Source organism: Elephantulus edwardii, unplaced genomic scaffold, assembly GCF_000299155.1.
Source record: "Elephantulus edwardii isolate Elephantulus edwardi_28Jun2011 unplaced genomic scaffold, EleEdw1.0 scaffold00049, whole genome shotgun sequence".
NCBI lineage: Eukaryota > Metazoa > Chordata > Mammalia > Macroscelidea > Macroscelididae > Elephantulus > Elephantulus edwardii.
The window spans coordinates 9,482,760-9,494,308 of record NW_006399799.1 but is presented as its reverse complement, the minus strand read 5'-3'; the positions used below and the strand labels follow the sequence as shown (position 1 = coordinate 9,494,308).

At 41.1% G+C, this 11,549-nt stretch overlaps 1 pseudogene; it reads right to left on the bottom strand.

The window, feature by feature from the left end:
• Positions 1 to 2,220: 2,220 nt before the first annotated feature.
• LOC102860074 lies at positions 2,221 to 3,077 on the bottom strand (annotated as a pseudogene).
• Between the last annotated feature and the right edge of the window lie 8,472 nt (positions 3,078 to 11,549).

The following is an 11,549-nucleotide window of genomic DNA, read 5'->3' as shown; positions in this document are numbered from 1 at the left end:
GCTTCAGGTCCTCATCAGTTTCCGCAAGCAGGGTTGTATCATCTGCATATCGCAGACTGTTGAGAGATCTTCTACCAATATTGACCCCACATTTCTCCTCATAGAGCCCAGCCTCCTGGATAATCTGTTCTGTATACAGGTTGAAAAGGTATGGGGACAGGACATATCCCTGGAGTACGCCCTTCCTAATTTTGAACCATGCAGTGTTTCCTTGCTCTGTTCTGACGACTGCCTCTTGGTCCCAGTAGAGATTTCTCATTAGCACCATCAAGTGTTCTGGTATTCCCATTCTTCTCAGAGTCAGCCACAGTTTGTTATGATCCACAAAGTCCAATACCTTTACATAGTCAATGAAACACAGATAGACATTCCTCTGGTACTCCCTGCTTTCAGATAAGATCCATCTAACATCAGCTACAATATCCCTAATACCACGACCTCTTCTAAACCCAGCCTGGACTTCTGGCAGTTCTCTGCTAATGTGTTGTTCCAGGCGTTTTTGGATAATCTTTGGTATAATCTTGCTTGCATGTGAAATCAATGAGATTGTTCTATAGTTTCTACTCTGTTGGGTCACCCTTCTTTGGGATGGAAACAAATATAGATCTCTTCCAGTCAGTTGGCCAGGTGGTTGTTCTCCAGATTTCTTGGCACAACCTGGTGAGCACATCCATGGCAGCATCTGTTAGCTGAAATATGTCAATAGGTATACCATCTATTCCTGGGGCCTTATTTTTTGCTATTTCCTTCAAAGCAGCTTGAGCTTCTTCCTTCATCACCATAGGCTCTTGCTTATATGTTGTTTCATTAAATTCTTTTGTGTCTGCCAATTATTTTCAATAGAGTGACTCAGTATATTCTTTCCATCTTCTTTTAATACTTCCTGGATCATTTAATATTCTGCCTAAAGCATCCTTGATTATAGCAACTCGAAGTTTGAATTTGTTCTTCAGTTCCTTGAGCTTAAGAAATGCTGAGCGAGTTCGGCCCTTTTGATTTTCTGACGCCAACTCCTTACACATTTCATTGTAATATTTTACTTTGTCGTCCTGTGCTGCCTTTTGAAATCTTCTATTCAACTCTTTAGCATCTTGAATTCTTCCCTCTGCTTTGGCTTCTCTATGCTAGTATTCTATAAATGTTAGTTACAAGTTCCTTGTCAGAAGTGTCATTGCCAAATATTTTTACCAGTCTGTGAATTTTAATTTCACTTTATTGAAAAAGTATTTCTTTTATGCACATAAGAATTTACTTCTTAGAAGATCTTATTTGTCAATTTTCTCCTGGTTGTGCATTTATGACTATGTTTGAAAGTCTGTTCATGCTGTTGACTAGGGCTTCTAAACATGTGTCTGTTTCCTTTCTGATAATCTTTATGGTTTTCTGTTTTACCCCGAGGTCCCTGATCCACGTTGAGTTGTTTTTTATGTGTGATGTCAGAAGTAGAGCTTGTTTACATCTTCTGTGGATAGATATCCAGTTTTGCAAACACTATTTGTTAATGAGGTTGTCATGTCTCCATTTAGTGAATTGACAGATGAGTTGATTTCTGGGTTCTTGATTCTATTCTATTGGTCCGTGTGTTGTACCAATGCCATACTCTTGGTTATTGTGGCTGTGTTGTAGGTTTTGAGATCAAGGTAGTATGATGTTTTCTACTTTGTTTTTATTTTTTAGAAAGCTTTCCTTATTCATGGTCTTTTTATTTTCCAAATAACAAATTATCTTCTATATACCCTTGAAGAATGGCATTGGTTTCTGTTTTGGGGTTGCACTGAATTTGTAGATTATAATTTTCACAATGTTGAGTCTTCCTATCCATGAACATGGGATATTTTTCTATTTAACTAGGTCTCCAATCCTTTTTTATAAAGTATTTTATAATCTTCTTTACTTAGGTCTTTTGTGTCTCTAGTTGGGTTTATTCTTAAGTATTTTATCTTTGGCCATTATAAATGATATTGTTTCCCTCTTTCCTTTTCAGTGCTTGCTTTGTTGTTGCAGAGAAATAGAACTGTTTTTTGTATGTTGATCTTTATTCTGCTTCTGCTATTTTGATCTTCTAGGTCTATTAGGGTTTTTTTGTTGAGTCTTTAGGTGGCTGTTTTCTCAAGTTACTTTTAGAATAATTTTACCTTAGTCTTTTCTATTTCTTTTTTTTTTAAATAAAACATATTGTTTATTTTCCATCAACCTTTTCCCCACTCTTTAAAAGGCAGTTTAAGACCATTCAGTGATTGTTCCGGCTCACTGAGTGGCGTGAGCAGTGGGGGCTGCAGACCAGTCTTCAGTTGCAGGCTGAGCACGCTGAACAGGCACAGAGGGCACTTGGGTGCCTTTGGACCAGTCTGCAACTTCATACTGAGCAGCAGTGAATTCAGGAGCAGGGGCTGCCCATTCTCCCTGAAATTCCACCTTAGTCACAGCCTTTTCAGCAACAGCCTGCTCTTTTTTCTCAATCTCTTCTGGATCTCTGTAGAAGTACAGATCAGGCATGACCTCCAATGTGAGCTCCCGGGAGATTGTGCCACGCATGCGCAGGACTTCCTGGGCCAGTATCCACCACATCAGACCCATAGTGTGAGCTCCCTTGTTGCATGGGATAGCAATGTCTACATAGCGCAGGGAGAATCTGAGTTACACAGGACAATGGTGGGCAAGTTAACATAAGAGGCTTCTGTCAGAGGATGGTGGTCAGCCCTGGGATCAGTAACAACCAGAAGAAGACAAGGCTCCCGGAAGGGTGCCTGGATTTGGTTAGTGAAGGTTTCAGGAGTGAAGCACCCAGCAATAGGAGTGGCCCCAGTAGTAGCAGCAAGCTTCAGAACAGCTCTCTGGCCAGTATTTCTGGAAGACATGACACTGACATCATCTGGATTTTCAATGGCGCAAGCAGGCAAGCAAAGCTTCTCTCAGGTCCTCTTCAGTTTTATGATGTAGATGCCATCACTTTTCCTTTTGTAGATGTACTGTTCCATTTGGAAGTCAAGATTAGTGCTGCCCAAATGCGTTCCTGCTGTAAGGAATTTGAGGACATCCTCCTCCTTCATCTGCAGGACATCAAGGGCTCTGGACATTGTGGAACTTTCCCCTTTAAGTTACAATGGGAACCACAACAAATGCCATATGAACCCTTGTGTGGATAGTGTGGAAAAGCAGTCTTTAATTTTGGGGACTTTAACTACAATTTCTTAATGTGTTTCTTTTAGGAAACATACTGTTTGGATTCACTGGGCTTTTTAAGTGTATATTTCCTCATTTTCCATGATACCTGGGAAGCTTTCTTCTCGTGTCTCTTCCACAATTTTCTCAATATTTATTTTTTTCCTTCTACCTGTTCTGAAATCCTAGTAACACAAATTATTTCACTAGATGTCATCCCACATGACTCTTTTGTTCTTTTTTAAAACATTTTCCTTCCATCATCTAAGCTTTTTCTTCTAGGAGATTATTGTAGAGGGTCTTGTCTTCTTTCATATTGACTCTGTGTTCTATTTCTTCCATTCTATTCTTGTGTCCCTCCCACATGTTGATAGCTTCTGTAGTGTCAGTCTTGTTATTTTAGACTGTATTTTCCTATTTTTCTGTATCTTGTACACTGTTGGTTGTATCTCATTTGTCTTGTTATGATTTTTTTTTAAATTGTTCTACCTGTTTGCTTGTGTCTTCAACTCTTTCTTTCATCATTTTTAATTTCTTGAGCACCAATTCTTGGAATTCCATATAGGAGTATTTCTTCAGCTTTCCTGCCACTAGATATTTTTGGGCTCTGTGATCTGATCTTTTTTAGGAGAGAGTTTGTTTTAATATTTTTCATGAAGCTTAATACTGTCTGCTGCTTCTGGAACATTGTGTCTAGTAATTTCTGATGTGTCTATGTTTGGAGATCTTTATCTTGAGGTAATTTACTGTGTTTCTATGCTTTTCAGATGTAACTATCAAGGATGTTGTTGTTGTTGTTGTTAAGTGCTGTCGAGTTGGAGGCAACTCATAGTGATCCTATGAACGAAAGGCCTGGGCACTGGTATAACTTTCATCCTTTCTCCAGGTTCATAGGGTTTCCAGAGGCAAGTTATTCCAGAGGCAAGCTATTACGGAAGTGGATGCCACTCCTTCTTCCAAGTTTGTTTTAATTGGGGAACTCCACAAAACACTGTCCACCACACATAACCATTCTCGCATTTGACACATCAATGTCACAGTGTTCAGCTTCACATCAACCATGAGTTACTTCTGCACAGCAAGTGGACATACCAGGGTTATATTAACCTAGAAGAATGTTTTACCAAAAACAAGTAAAGGCAGGCCCGAGGGCCACTGAAGGATTTTAAGCTACCCCCTGGAGCAGGCTCTACCCTTTATTGACCCTTACTCTAAGGCCCTTACTCTAAGGCCCAGGGCCGCCCACCCACTTTAGAACAGTAAAAAGGATAGCAGGGTAAATATCTTGGGCAGGTGTGCTACTAGGGTGAGTTGGTGTGATGGAGTGAGTTGGCAAGGTGGAGTGAGAACCAAAAATCCTGTACCTGACAGATAATGTGACCCAGCCTTTTAAAGGCAGTTAGTCAGTATATGTCAAAGTTCCCATAACCTACAGGCATGAGTTTGTGTTTGTTTGAGTTTTGTTGTTTGTTGGGTGGGTTGTTGTGTTTTGTTTGTTTTTTTCCCCCCATAAGGGGGCATTTCTTTCTTTTTTTGGGGGGAGAGGGAGAATCTCTTTCCATGAGAATTTCCACACAGTTACCCAACCTCCGTACAGTCAATGATCCTTTCAGGAAGTCTGGGTAATTCAGGAAGAATTTGTCTTGCTCTCGGTATCTCCTTTCTCAGCTCATGATAGCAGAGGCTGGGTTGCTGCCTCACAGAAAGTGTTCTACCATTCTATCCCTGGGCAAGTCCCCACAGTGTTTCACCTGCCCAGATGAAGGTTCTTTTGGATGTGCATTTTCATATAGATTGGGAGAAAACAGTCTTCTGTTGTCCAAGATGTTCCACTATGTTCTGGCGCTATTGTCGTTCTTTCCTTATGAAAGCAGGACTCCACTTAGACATGGTGCTTAATACATGCTTAGGTCTCTCATCTGTGCTCTTATTCCTTCTTCAGACAGTTTTAATTTTCCCTAGGTTTTCTCAGACCTGCTGGTGTTTAGATTGTCCATGAATGACATTTTTTTAGAATAACTCTATGTCTCTACTGGAGAGAAGCAAACCCCTCAGTCTGGCTAGGATGCCATCAATCAGTAGTCCTAATAAACATTTTTAAATGATCTCTGCACAGTTTATTTGTGGACACAGCACCTATGCCTATGACTTCAACCTCTAATGGTCCCAAACCTTTTATCTCTAGATCTTTCTTTTGCACTCTAGACCCAATTGTTTTCTATACAAGATCCACAGGGCCCTCCAATTTATGAAGTCCAAAGCAGAAGTGTGCACCCATCAATCCCACATTTCTTATTCCCTAATGAATAAATAGATAATTAATTGCAATGGCTCAGCTAATTTTTCAAGCCAAGTAAACTGAAGATGAGGATCTCAAATGCAACATACATCTTTTGATTTCTTGACTGCTGCTACCATATGTATTGATTTTAGTTCTAAGTAAGATGGAAATAGTTGATAAATTCAATGTTTCTCCATCTTTCATGATGTTACCTAATGGTTTAGTTGTGAGGATTTTTGTTTTCTTGATGTTGAGGTGTATTCCATATTGAAGGCTTTAGTGTTTGATCATCTTAAGTGCTTCAAGTCTTCTTTACTTTCTGCAAGCAAAGTTGTGTCAAAATAAAAATTGTTGATGAGTTTTCCTCCAATCCTATTGCCAAACTCATCCTCATATAGTCATGTTTCCTAAATTATTTACTGCTTTTTACTCTATGTATAGATATTGCATAAACACAATTAAATGTTTTGTGATTCCCATTCGTTTCCATTTTCATCATAACCTTTATAATCCACACAGTCAAACACCCTTGCATAATCAATTGTTGTTGTTAGGTGCTATTGACACAACCTTGCTTGCTGAAAGTCAGGAAGTCTTTAAGCACTTGTTGCAGAAGATCAAGGAATGCAGCCTTCAATATGGATTGCATCTCAAGGTCAAGAAAAAAAAAGATTTTTAACACTGGACCTATAGGAAACATGATGGATGGAGGAGATTGACATTGTCAACAACTTCATAAAACACATATGAACACCTTCAAGGTATTCTGTACTTTAAGTCAAGATGCATCTAAAGTCAGCAATGACACCCCTCGGTTTATGGCCTCTTCTGAATCCAGTTTGAATTTCTGGCAATTCCCTGTTGTTGTATTCAGGAGGCAGGCTACACCCTCCCCAAGGAAACTCCCCTTTCAACTGATTGGTGAATGATATCAGATAACAATATGAATGGTGATTATATTACATCATATATTACAGAACAGCAACCAGTATATTATCTGGCCAAATTGAGAGTCATGCCTACCCAAGCTGACATAAAATTAAACATCCAAATATGAAAGAATTCTACTAATCAGAATGTCAGGGGTTTGAATCCACCAGCTAGCTTCTCTGCTGGAGATCGGTAAGCAAACCCCTTCTATAAAGATTTACAGCCTTGGGAACCTAGTAGAGGACAGTGCTGTTGATAGTCATGTTATATGTAATATAAATTTTAAAACTATAAAAATACATTTTATATATAAAGGATGGACACTCTCCTCCTGTGCAATTACCTGTCTCTGAAAATCATCTGGAGGGTCAGCTGTTGGTTGGTTCTGGCTTGATGGTACACAACAATAAGATATATAAATTAGGAAAAATACATGAAAAATGTTTCATTGATGTATAGATATGAAAGCAAAAGTACACAACATGAACTGAAAGCGTATATACTCAACCCGTGATGTGGTTGCTTCTGCTGGGAGTGAGGGAGGAACAGTGAGAATAGGTCCAGTTTTGGAAGTACAATGGTGAAAAGTGCTCAGCTACTAACCAAAAATCTGTATTTGGAATCAGCTGCGCTGCAGGAGAAAGATGTGGCAGTCAGCGTCTGTAAATAGTTACAGACTTGGAAACCCGATGGGGAAGTTCTGCTTTGTCCAACAGTGTTACTCTAAGTCAAAAAAAGTCTTGATGACAGTGACTTTTTAATTTATTCAGGGCTTAATTATGTTTCAAGCAAGCACTATTCCAAGCCTTTTAAATGTATTAACTAATTAAATCTTCATAGCAACAGTCTATATTCATTTTATCGGTCTACAAATTGAGGCCAGGGCAAAGCAAATTGGTCAGCTGGCTAATGGATGGCAGAGCTGAGATTTCAAACTCAGAGATTCTGGCCCCAGAACCATTTACCAGCCTCCTTTTAATAGTTATATTAAGATGACATTCATTTTGTCTGTAGTGTTTCTTTTTTTATGTTTATGTTATTCTTTTTCTCCTTTTTAAAATTTTTATTAATATTATTGAAAGTTTACAGAGACTTTGGATTTCCACTCATTTCTTGTTGCACTTTTCTCCCTGCCCAACCTCCCCCACCACAGTTTGCTCTTCTCTTTGAAAAGTAAAAGAAAATTCTTTTTCATTGTTATACAATCTCTTCCCCCAAGTCCACTCCACTATGCAGCCTCCATTTTGAAAAGTAAAAGTTTTAAAATAAAATAAGCAAATGTGATAAATATTAACCACTTGTTCTTGAGAAAAGCACACAGATAATGTATATATGATTCTCTGTCCTGTGTTAAATTTTATATTTCTTAAAGAAAAAAATAAAGCTGGAGATAGTTCTGGTTTTCCAGGAATTCTAGCTCAAGACAGCCAAGTGCTGGGAGAGATGCTGAGACAGCGAGCGGAGAGTTAAGTAGAGGGAGAAACCTCATCTCGTTGGTTAGAATACTGTGTAAACAGAGGTGGTGTTGGGAGCTGGACCTAGAAATGAGGCCCAAGCAAAATGTGGACATGCAATGTTGAGGACCAGCAAGTAAGTGGACAGTGAGGGCAAGAACAAAGGTATCATGGGGAATGATGCCTTAGAAGCCGAACTAGAGCAGAGCACATGATGTGGAGAGTCAGAAGATGCTGACCAAAATCCACTGAAGCAAAACCGATGAGGGGGCTTGTTCTCCTCCACTTCTCCCTTTTCCCCCTGCCCAGCTGATGGTGCCCTGGCTCCTGTCTCATCTCCATCATTGCCATCCTCACGAGGTGCCCATCTGGCTGTTTTTGCTGCATCTCCAGATGTTCTCTGGGCTCCCACTGTGAATTATCTGCTGACCCAGCACTAGCCCCTTTGTGTGCACCCCAGGTTGCTTTTAATGTAAAACATACAGTCACATTTAAACTGATGGGACATGTCTACTTACAAAACCACGTTCCTGCCCATCTGCCTGGCTTCCACTCTGGGCTCCTAGCCTGCTCAGGGTCACCTGTGCAGAAGTGGGTGAGATGCCCTGGACTGTTCACAATGGCTCCTGACAGCCGTGGGAGGGATAGAGATGCAGGCTAACATGTAATTAGTGTCAGGAACGCAGCTCTCTGATCACTTTTCCCCAAGAACGTGCCTCTCTGGCTGAGAGGCAGATAATGGACAATCACAGAAGATCCTTGATTATGGCTTGATTGAGCTTATGGGCACTCCAGACGGCTAATGCAATTGTGGCTTCCAAACTGTTCCATGGAGGGTTTTTCCATATGGACAGTGAATTAAATAAAGCTGTCTTGAACACTTTACTGGGCTTCTGCCTCCAGTGTCTGGCCGGATACAGTCTTCCGCTTCAAGTGACCTCAGCAGAGACTCGAGGGTGTAGTCGTGACCCAGGACAAGAAGGCCAGCTTCCCCCTTAATTACTGTCACATTTATCGTTCAGGGCTCCTGACCTGTCTAACATTAGCTTTTTGCTCTCTTTCCTGCCCTCAGCCTCAGGCCAGCACTGCAGCTCTAGGTCTTAGATTTTTCCAAAGCAGTGTAAAGACTGTTTTAGAGGATGGTGCAGGGCATTCCCAACAAAGAGGAGGTGACCTACTAGTCTGGTGGAGATGGGGTAGAAAAAAGTGGGGTGGAGCATGAGTTTTAAGTAAATATTTTTGGGGCAGGTCTCATACCTGCCCCTGTTCCACACTTGGTCAAGTTCTTCTTCCTCTCTGGACCTCAAGATCTCATCTGTAACATGATGGAGATGGGTTAGATGATTTCTAAAGTTTAGAGATTAAAGCAATTTCTGCCATCTATAAAAGCAATAGTGTAAGACAGGATGCTGACCTGTCATTTCTGCCGTCTTGAAATGTTGGCTAAAGCATTGACGATGGAAGTATTTGCTGCCATATGTCTTCTTTAGGATTTAGAGAAAGATAACTGAACTAGCCCCAATCTTTCTCCATCATCATTATCATCATCCATCATCAGCACATACAGACAGAAGAACCAGAGAGTGAATTGAAGAAGGGAATTTGAGGAATAATGACTGTTGGCTTGGTGAGGGGAACTGTAGCATTCTCCTTTCTGCTCTGTGTGTGGTGAAGACAAATGCAGGATGCCCCTACCCAAAGCCAAGTGACAGGAATTCCAACAGACTTAACTCAGAACTTGGGTGGCAGTAAAATTGTAAATAGGCATCTTGTCCAATTGCTGTGCTGTAGAAATCTCCTGTGCACCCCTGTGATGCCCGGAGTGGAGCACAGTGGGAGGGCTGTGCATTCTTCTGAAATTCACATGAATCTAGAAACTGGTGCCTGTTTCCTGAAGGATGCTGAAGTGGTGGCTGCAGTCAGTCTTAGGCTGGGTTCTCTATGGAAACAAAACCAATGAGATGGAAATACTGTTGTTGTATATGCTGTTGAGTCAGGGTCAGCGCATAGCTGACCCTCTAGTTGGTTTTCAGAAGCAGTAAAGTCAAGTCCAGACTGGCTTATAGTGACCTTCATTTTTGTTTCCAAGGCTGTAAATCACATTGAGGAGATTGCCTACATACATGTGTAATTGATCTATACCCCAATATCAAAGACACATATGACAGAGATATCTACAGAGAGAAGAAGAGAACTAGATAGATAGCTAGATAGATACTATGTACTTTGGAAGCATAGTCCATAGATATTATGCTGCTAATGCAGAGAGAGCACACTTCTCTGGTGGTTTGAATCTACTTGGCAGCAATGAGTAGAGTACATACACACACACACACACACACACGTATTCATATCTCTAGAGATACGAGCTCTGATGGCCTAGTGGCAAGAAGCTGCAGTACAATACCTAAGGCATGTGGTTCGAATCCACCAGTTCTTTCACAGGAGAAGAATGGGCATTCTCCTGTCATGTGATTTACTGTCTCTGAAAAGCACAGGGTTCAAATCCGCCAGTTGCTCTGCAGGAGAAGAAGAGGCAATCTCTTCCTATGTGGTTTACTGTCTCTGAAAACCCACTGGAAGGTCAGCTTTGAGTTCGTTCTGACTCAGTGGCATATAACCACAGCATAGATTTAGAAATATGTTCTTGTTGCTAACTAACATCATGTTGAAATCAACTCCCAGCTGACCTTCCTGCAGGTTTCAAAAGCTATAAATTGCAAGAGAGGAGAGTGCCCGTCTTTCTCCCATGGAACAGGTGATGGATTGGAAGTACGTGCCGTTGGGTTGGTAGTGTAATTCTTTACCACTAAATCTCAAGAGCTTCCTCAGATACAGACCTAGACCCATAGACATAGACATCTATAAAGAGACTTATCTTAAGGAAATGGCTCATGTGCTTGCAGAGGCTGGTAAGACCAGGTCTGTATGCAGAACTCAAGAGAGAAGCATCTGGGAGATCAATGAGTCCAAGTCGCTAGCAGGCAGGCAGGGTCTCAGGCTGCTGGAGTTGTTGGCTGCTGGCTTCCGAGGCTATGAAGTCAAATGTAGTCATGGGAGAGTGTTGTTGTTGTTAGGTGCCGTTAAATCAGCTATGATAACATATAAACCCAATGAGCCCTGCCCTATCCTGCACCATCCTCACAATTTATAATAAACTTGAATCCGCTATTACAGTCACTATGTGAACCCATTTCATTGAGAATCTGCTTTTCTTTCTCTGATCCTACATCTTTCCCAGCATGCTATCTTTTCCAAGATCTGGCCTCTCTTGAAAACATGTCCAAAGTATGAGAGACACAGAGATTCCTCATCTTGCCTCTAAGGAACACCTAGGCTGCTTCTGAGACACATTTATTTATTTAATCTTATTTTTGGCAGTCCATGGGATACCTTTGGGTTGTGGTGTTGGAGAAGAGTCTTGACCATACCACGGACTGCCAAGAATACAAATAGGTTTGTCTTAGAGAGGGTGAAACTAAGTTTTGCCTTGGAGGCTAGGATTTTGAAGCTCCATCTCACTTATTTTGGGCACGTGGCCAGGAGAGATCGGTCCTTGGAGGAGGACATCATGCTTGGAAGGGCGGAGGGCAGAGCAGGAGAGGAAGACCCTGGATGTGATGGATTGATGCAGTGACTGGGGCAATGGGGACTGATGCGTCAGAATTAGTGAGACTGACTCAGGATAAGGCAGGACTTAGAGCTGTTGAACATAGGGTCGC